The sequence below is a fragment of the Podarcis muralis genome, chromosome 5 (assembly GCF_964188315.1).
Source record: "Podarcis muralis chromosome 5, rPodMur119.hap1.1, whole genome shotgun sequence".
Lineage (NCBI taxonomy): Eukaryota > Metazoa > Chordata > Lepidosauria > Squamata > Lacertidae > Podarcis > Podarcis muralis.
Genome location: NC_135659.1, coordinates 32,074,385 through 32,083,659, shown reverse-complemented (window position 1 = coordinate 32,083,659; position 9,275 = coordinate 32,074,385).

Here is a 9,275-nt window from a genome sequence, read left to right as displayed (position 1 = left end):
TTTTAGTTTTGGTTTTTGGCAGAATTTAGGCCACAACTTTATTGATTACAGAAAGTGACTGGTTGCAGACTTCCGGGTTGGCGCGACTGGCTAATGGCGGATTCCCTCCGAGCTCCGGAGGGAATCGGCTCAGCAGGGGATCGGGTCTTACCGTGCCGGCGACACGGGGACCCTCAAAAACCACGGACACGGAGGCCGTGGACATGGTGACTCGGCGGGCACCGTAAGCGCCCCCCGACTCGTGAAAGAGCCTTTTTAAAGGCTACGGATCGGGTGCCAGGGAGCGGCGTGGTGCTGTGAGTCTTCCGCTCCCCCTGCCGAGCGAAGCCGCATGCCATTCTCCAGTCAGCACTGACTTCTTCCTGCTAAATTTGGACTTAAAAGCAAGAGCAACAACCCGTGAGTAATTTGAAAATTGGATTATAAATTTTTCGGTTTGGATTTGGTACGAACGGGGGAGCCGAAAAAAAAGGGAAGTCCGTCTCCTCCATATTGTTAACAGTGCAAAGCAAGGACCTGTCAACTAAAGTTGCGGGAAAAACTCGTGTGATTGGATAAAAGATATAAACCTCACGGATTTAAAAGAACTAAGCTAAGGTGCTGGAGGACAAGAGATTACTTTGTTTGAATAAAGTACCACCCTACTCAAGCCCGGGAGCAACCCGAGTTAAGAGCCTGCTGAGACATAGATACTTTTGACAGCTGTCAAACTAGCTGTCAAAGCTGAAAGAACTGAAAATTGAAACTTTAACCGACTAAATCGTTACAAAATATTGCAAATAAGGAAAGATTGTTACAAACAAATTTGACTTTTGGATCGGAGAGGGAAAGATTACTAAGTAACCAGAATCCCTCTAGAGGGGATTCTTGGACATTGCAAGAATGGAACTAAAACAAGGAATACAGGAAATACGTGCTGGCTTGGAGAAGCTGACCTCCCTCGTGGGAAAATTGTTACAGATGAATGAGAAAGGCCTTGTTTTGTCTACGAGCCCATCAAACCCGAAGCTACCTGAAAACACACTAACTGACTTGGAAAGGGACTCGCTGTTCAAAACACAGGCAGCTGGACAAGGAAAAGAACCTAAGATTGAGGAGGAAAAGACACCTGCCAAGCAAGAGGAGCTGAAGGAAGTGAAGGCCGAGACACTACATAAGAGAGAAGAGAGACTGAGACCTGCTAAGAAGAAACCTAAACTGACCAAGGTGAAAACAGGACTATTTGGGACATATAGACTTATGAAACAGCGTTGGAATACTGGTTACAAGCAAGCAGGCCCAGCTGAAAGAACCACGGCCAGCATTGAGAAAATAATTCTTCGATCCTGGGAGCTAAGTATGAGAAACTTTCAAAGAAATCGGCTGAAAGGAGTTGTGAGAGATTTGCGTGCCTCGGACGTGAGATCACCAGGCTAAAAATATGGACTAAATGTACTTTGATTAAGGATTGAAACCGGGGGGAGAAGGGTGGGATTTAACAGTCCGAAGGGGGCTTGGAATTTTCTTCTTTTCTTTTTATTTTCTATAGAATAAAGATTAGTATTATAAGAATGGGGAATCCGTGGGAGGGAAATAGTGGCAATTTTAGGAAAGGTATCTCTTTTTTAGATCTATGTTTATATCTTTGTTTGTTTTTTCATTTTTATATAGAGGGTTAAGGTATATACGCTAATAAAATGTTAAAGTACAATAATGAACTAAAGTATAACTTCATAACTAAAATGAATCTAATTAAATTAGGGCTAAGTAATTTTAATAAAACAAGGTACAGGATGTTTAGGGGAAAAACTTGCTAGAATAAATAAATTGGAGTTGGAAAACAATAGGAGGAGATGTGGGGAAGTTGTGAAAAGAAGTTATTGAAAATAAGCGTGAAGAGGTGAATTTCTTTCTTTTTTTTCTTTTTCTCTGTGTGTTGTATGTTTTTAGGTTCTTGAGTTTTGATTTTTTGTCTTTTTTTTACTTTATGTAACCTTTTTGGAAAATTAATAAAGATTATTTAAAAAAACAAAACAGAAAGTGACTGGTTGCATAGGCTCTGGTTTGACTGGCTCCCTGCACTCTTGCAGGCAGCGCTGACTCAGGGTACCAGCATAGGTCAGCCTAGGGTGAACATCTCAATAAGCGGAAAGCCGGGAACAGGCTATGTCCACCACCCAGTGTCCCCCTGGATTCCGGCACAGGCACAACCCCCTCTCAGGGGTTGACCAAACCATTGAGTCTCTGGATTCCTTTAACGGAATACCCTTCACATAGGGATGGCGAGACCATTCTCCCATCCCTATCACCTGAACCAGAGCCTATCCCGTACCCATAGAAGAGGAGGAATCGCCATCTTTGTGCCTTTGGGCCCTGCATTTGGAGCAATGACTTTTCTGCTGCTTGCCACCAGATGACGGGACCCTGGGCACCAGAAGATCCTCCTCAGAAGAGTGGATGTAGAGCACCTTCCTCAAATGAACCGACTGCTCCTGAACAGAACTAAAAACATGTGAGGTGCTAGGCTGATAAGAAGTTCCTCTCCCCATAATCTGTGCTGCTGAAAGCTGTGAGCTCCCAAAACCTGAGTGTGCCGACTGCGAACATGGTAGTCCAGACCAAAAGGTCTGCTGAACCGTGGCATGCATACTCCTGGGATGACCCCTAGGACTAGGTGGGACTGGAATCCTGTAAAACTACAATTGGGACCACAAAACCCCAGAGGACTCAAAAGCCTCGCTCCCTTCACTCGCATCAGAGGGACCATGGGCTTCATAAACAGTAGAAGAGGAGGAAGGGCCAGGCTGGGGACCAGGCTGCCTCCCAAACTGCTGAGCCAATGATTCAAGCTCTGAATTAAACCTTGTCAAGGCCACAAGGTTCAAGCCAATATTGGCCATGATAGCACCCAGACGATCCAGCGTTTGCTGAGGAACTGCTGGGGCTTGCACTGAATGCAGCGACTGAGACAGGCCTCTAATTACCCTTTTTGTAGGGAGAGCAGGACTAGGGTTCCTTTTAACAGGCATCTCAATAAGCTCTCCCAAAGAACAAAATAAATAAACTCTTTAACCGTTAAAATGGCGATCCCTCCTAAACAAGATGGCGCTCCCGCCAAAACAAGATGGCGCTCCTGCCAGAAATGGCACTATCACCAGTGCAAAATGGCGCTCCCTTCAAATAAGCTGGGGAAAATGGCTGCCGGCCCCAGGAATTTCCCCAACCAGCCTTAAACAAATTAGGAGGGGTGTCTGTGTAGAATTCACCAAGCTTACAGAGAGGGAACTCTCAAAAGCCAAAAAGGAGAGCAAAGTAATTACTATAACTTAAACTCTTTCGCCCCCACTAAAACTCAATTCAAGGCTCTTTAAAATAACCGCTCAAAATTGCTGTTCCCAAAGGCCAGGGGAAAAACGGAGGAAACTCTGCAGCCAGAAGCGCTAAAGGCTAAAGCCCTGTGGGTGAAATCTCCTCCCAAAACAAAAGAGAGGGGCTGCTGAGCAGAATTTTTCGGGCCGCAGCAACACCGCACATCAGGAGCCCCTGGATCAACCGGCTTGTTTTCTCTTATTTTTACAGCTAATGGTTCTAATCCTAAAAACAAACCATAATGGTGATGGCGGGATGACAGGCTGCCTTGCCCTTGCACTTTTAGTTACTGTATTTTTTGCTCCATAAGACGCACTTTTTCCCTCCTAAAAAGTAAGGGGAAATGTGTGTGCGTCTTATGGATCAAATGTAGGCAGGAAAAGCCCCCAAGCAGCTCTTGCGGGATTTTCCCCGAGGAGGGAGAAGGGACTGACTGGCTTTTAGAGGGGGGAATGCAATAAAAAAATATTTTTAAAGGGAGCGCTGAGCAGAACCTAGGATGTATACAGGCTCTGCCCAGCGTTCCCTTTAAAAATATTTTTTTCTTGCATTCCCCCCTCTAAAAACTAAGTGCGTCTTATGGTCAGGTGCGTCTTATGGAGCGAAAAATACGGTAATTCAGAATTGGCCGATAACATACCATTTATGCAGAGTTGCGCTCATGGGTTTGCATTAACTCGGCTGATAGGTTGGTTTGTTCCTGAAATGCTGTGTGTGAGAGAGGAAGAAAGAGAGAGAAAGAGTGAGATCGTGACCTTTAGCACTTTTGGCTTTGGTTTTCTCCTAAAATAGTTATTTCACTCCCAAAGATTTTGTCTATGTGTCAGAGAGAAAAAGCTTGCCAACGACTTTCAGTGCCCTTTCAGTGGTTTGTTCCCCAGCCTTTTCTCTGGAACTGAGTTCAGCTCAGCTCAGCGCTCTGACCCTATAATGCTATGGGCTGGTCATGATCCAAGATACGAAAGATATCTTTCACTGGGCAGAGGTCTTTTCTTTTAACAAATCTCATATACAGTGGTACCTCAGGCTAAGTACTTAATTAGTTCTGGAGGTCCGTACTTAATCTGAAACTGTTCTTAACCTGAAGCACCACTTTAGCTAATGGGGCCTCCTGCTGTGCCGCCGGAGCACGATTTCTGTTCTCATCCTGAAGCAAAGTTCTTAACCTGAAGCACTATTTCTGGGTTAGCGGAGTCTGTAACCTGAAGCATATGTAACCCGAGGTACTACTGTATTGCAAAGTTAACTAAACCATCTTCATTCTTCCCACACTGTAGCCTGTAACCAATATGCTTTAACCATATCTGCATACCCTTCAACATTTCTCTGATGAAAATAGGAGTGTCCTATTTAATCATCATCATCATCATCGGCATCATTCTATTTATAACCTGCCCATTTGACTGGGTTGCCCCAGTCACTCTGGGCTGCTTCCAACATATATAAAGCATAATAGAACATTAAACATTAAAACATTCTTTGGTTTTTGGGGCATGTGATTCTATTTTTTGAATGTGCTCTGGAAGATCTGATAAAAATAAACTAAAAAGAAAAGGGGCAAGAATACACCCCCTTTAAAACACCTTTTGTATTAGGGATGTTGGAAGAGAGGTGACCTTTTGCATTGAGTTTGATTTGGCAGATGTTAAAGGAATATAAATTCTGTATTAAGATCTAAGATTCTGTGATTCCACCCCTGAATGTCCCCCCTGAAATTGACTCTGACCAGAGCAGTACATGCAGGTATTATTCTGTCTTGCAAATTGGAACGCTTGTGCAGATGGAACAATGGGAAGAGTGCAATGTTGAATTTCAACCACAGATATCTTGTGTAAAGAAAAGGGAACCCCCTCACTTAATGTTCTTTATTGGTCAAGACCTTTGTTTCACCAAAGTCAACCGTCAGTGTGGCTTTTGCTGCCATGCTTTCTACATAACCAGTTCTACGGAATGGTTGCTTAACAGTGCCTTTGGGTGAATAATGATTCAACATTAAAAGAATTAGATGCATTTATTTATTTACTAAAACGGTGTCCTTCCTCCCAAAGGAGTGAACCTAAAAATATATTTTTTTAAGACATTTAAATCTAAGAACGTTAAACCATCTTAAAACACTTAAAAGAAACCACACACTCTCAAAGTTACTAAATTCAATATCTGGGTGAACATGAATGCCTTTAAATTTCTCCTGAAAGTCAATAATGAGGGAGGCAGATGCCCGTCTCCAGGGACAGCATTCCACAAACATGATCCAGAGCCATCATGAACTGGAATGAACCATTATTATTATTATTATTATTATTATTATTATTATTATTATTATTAAACCCCACCCATGTGGCTGGGTTTCCCCAGCCACTCTGGGCAGCTCCCAACAGAATATTAAAAGCACAATAAAACATCAGACTCCTCATAAATTTCTGCTGCTTTCCATATGGGTGGTACCCAGCTATATATCCCCTCAGAGCTACTCAAACTACTCCTTACCTGTTGGAATGGGCATTAAAAAGCCACCTAGTTTTACAGGTGTGTTTGCATTTCAGGCACTGGGAGGGACAGAGGGATGCTGTCAATGGATGGGCGGCAGCAAACTTGACTTCTTGTCTTTTGGTGTTTGGCACCTTTCAGCAAGAAATCGTGTGTGCTATCCTAAAGTGAGGCTTGAGTCAGGAAAGCTTTCATCCAAGCTGCCCAGTAAGCCAATCAAGAGGACTGTGTGAATGTCTTCGTTTTGATTTTTCTCACTTTCTCATTTGTCCAAACTCAGGTTTGAGTCTCCGCATTTCCACGGTTGCATTTTGTTAAAAACAAAAAGTCCTCAGGATCGTTCGTTAGCATTTGAACGCAAATTTCTCTCCCTACACCCATTTTTTGTGCAAATTTGCCTAATATAACCAGAATGTTTCTCCCTGATGTACAGTGGTACCGCGGGTTACATACGCTTCAGGTTACATACGTTTCAGGTTACAGACTCCGCTAACCCAGAAATGATGCTTCAGGTTAAGAAATTTGCTTCAAGATGAGAACAGAAATTGTGCTCTGGCGGCACGGCAGCAGCAGGAGGCCCCATTAGCTAAAGTGGTGCTTCAGGTTAAGAACAGTTTCAGGTTAAGAACGGACCTCTGGAATGAATTAAGTACTTAACCTGAGGCACCACTGTAATGTATTCACATTACTTGTTGCTACACCCAAGTCAGTCATTCATTCCTGGAAACGAAAGAGCATAAAACACCAACAGTGGGAAGGATAAACTTGTATTGCTTTGCGACTTTGTGTGTGTGAAAACATCTGGGAGTAGGATAGGCCAGAAGAAAGTCTGACTGAGTGCAACGGGATGTTACACATAGGACTGCAGCCTTTGGGATGGGGGGCAAATGAAGGCTTTGTATGTTTGTGGACACACACTTGCACGCCTAGGAACCAACTCCTAGGGGCCGAGGTCCCTTTGCCGCTTCCGCCCATTAATGTGGGAAGCTAGGTAGACAGGTGTGTGGAAGATTATTATCAGAGAGTCAGCGACAATGGAAAAAACACACAACAACTAGCAGCCCTGGTGGCTCTGCAAGAGGAGATTGCTAGACTAAAAGCAGAACTAAAAGCTCTTCAAAAACATACAGGTAATTGGCAGCTAAACATAATAGTTGGAGTGCTTAGAGATTGAGGAAAAAAAGAATTGATCAAATGGTTTATATAAAGCAAAAGGATGAGTATGATAAAAAGTTACTAGCGAATGTTCTCAAAGGAGGGAAAGCTAAATGCCAGATTCTATTCACTCTGATGGCAGCAGGGTAAAAACCATTCATTCTATTGCTTACTTCAACTCCCCCGTGGAAACAACTCAGAGGCCATGAAAGAAGCAAGGTTAACAACAGGAAGATTTAAAGGAACTATTGGAAACTCAAGGCAGTAGAGATATGAGATGATCAGAGCAGCCCCCCCCCCCGAACTTGAAGCATAGGAAGTCCCAATAAAAAATTATTTATTTGGCAGAATATTTGGACTGTATGATATGCATTTTTATAATTTGGAATATTTAATGTGATTTGATTGGATTGTTGAAATGGAAAATTAAATTAAAAATTGTTTTTTTAAAAAAACACACACCATTCCTTCTAAAGGTATAAAACATGAGTTTGCTGAATACTACATGGATCTGCACCAGCCCATCCACCCATCCACAGAGGATATGGATTGCTTCTTATCTACCTTTTCCAGTTGTTACCCAGAAAGAAGCTTCCTCTTTTTAATATAATCAGAGACTTCTCCTTTTTCAAATTACCCAATTCCACTGACCGATTAAGGTCATGCACCCTCAGACACTTGAGGATCTGATAGATCCATCTGAACATTCTGGGGGCTTCCCCAATGGAAAGAGCCCGTGATCTGGTCAAGGCTCTCATCTCATTGTGGAATGGCAAGATGAGAAGGCTTGTTACATTTATCACTCCTGAGACCTTCTCTGGCACTGTGGAGCCCACAATTCTACTGAGTTCAAAGCAAGAAAGCAAGGCTAGATAATGGTTATATACTGGTGGAGTAGACGTCCAGTAGAGATTTTCCAGATTGTCCAGAACTTGACCTCGCCTCTTGGTCTGAATGAGCACCTGGAGGCAACAGAGGTCTTCTACCATCACCTGGTCCACCATCTTGAAGGGGGGTGGAGTTGCATCTTGTCCAACTTAGCAGCATCAATTTCAGTTTATGCAACTTGATCACATGAACAGGGTCTGGCAGGTATGGACCTGGTAAATGCTCAATTATATCGACTGTTTGACTGACTCCTCTTAACAGATTCTCTCACTCTCTCACATCAGACAGGCATAACCCACAGACTTATCCTTTCTATCTCTTCTCTAACTCCAGACTGACTTCTCAACAACTCTTAACTCTAACTCCTAACTAACTCCCCTTGGGTTCCCATTGGTTAGTCATTTTACAATTAGTTAACCCTTTCCTTATGAACCCAGTATGATGTCACACACCTAGGAGGGCAAACAGCACAGTGGCGGTGATTGGGTGGGTCTCAAATGTGTAGGATGTTTCATTGCATCAGGGGGGTGGTCCTCACTCCCTTAAAGGGGGGCCCTTGACCCAGTAGATTGTACAAACATTTTAGCCAAAAAAGCTATTATTATTTAATAAGAAGGGTTGTCATACATCTGGAATTTTCTGGACATAGCCCAAATACTGCAGTCGGAAGCTGTGTCTGGAGGGAATTTGCTGAAATGAATTTGAACGTATGGCAAAAAAAAAAAAAATCAACTCCCCCCCCCCAAAGCCAAACAACCCTATTATTAAGAATTGTATTGGGTTACCAAAGTACATACATTATCTCTGTTTTCAGGTCATAGATGACTTTTGTAAAGAGAAGGGTTGGGTAATACAGTCCTGCTATTTTTTCTCAATTTCTCCACTGCTATTGGTATAATGAAGGGATGCGGGTGGCGCTGTGGTCTAAACCACAGAGCCTAGGGCTCGTCGATCAGAAGGTCGGCAGTTCGAATCCCCACGACGGAGTGAGCTCCCGTTGCTCAGTCCCAGCTCCTGCCCACCTAGCAGTTCGAAAGCACGTCAATAGTGCAAGTAGATAAATAGATACCACTCTGGCAGGAAGGTAAATGGCATTTCCATGTGCTGCTCTGGTTAGCCAGAAGCGGCTTAGTCATGCTGGCCACATGACCCAGAAACTGTCTGTGGTCAAACGCCAGCTCCCTCGGGCAGTAAAGCGAGATGAGCACCACAACCCCAGAGTCGTCCGTGGCTGGACTTAATGGTCAGGGGTCCCTTTACCTTTATTGATATAATAGACCATGGGCTGACTTCTGGGCTGACTCTACAGGGTGGCTATCAGTCTGTTCTGGTGGCTCTGTTCCCAACCTGCAATGTCCAGAGAGTAGCACTGGGTGAATGCTCTTCGGTCCCCTGGT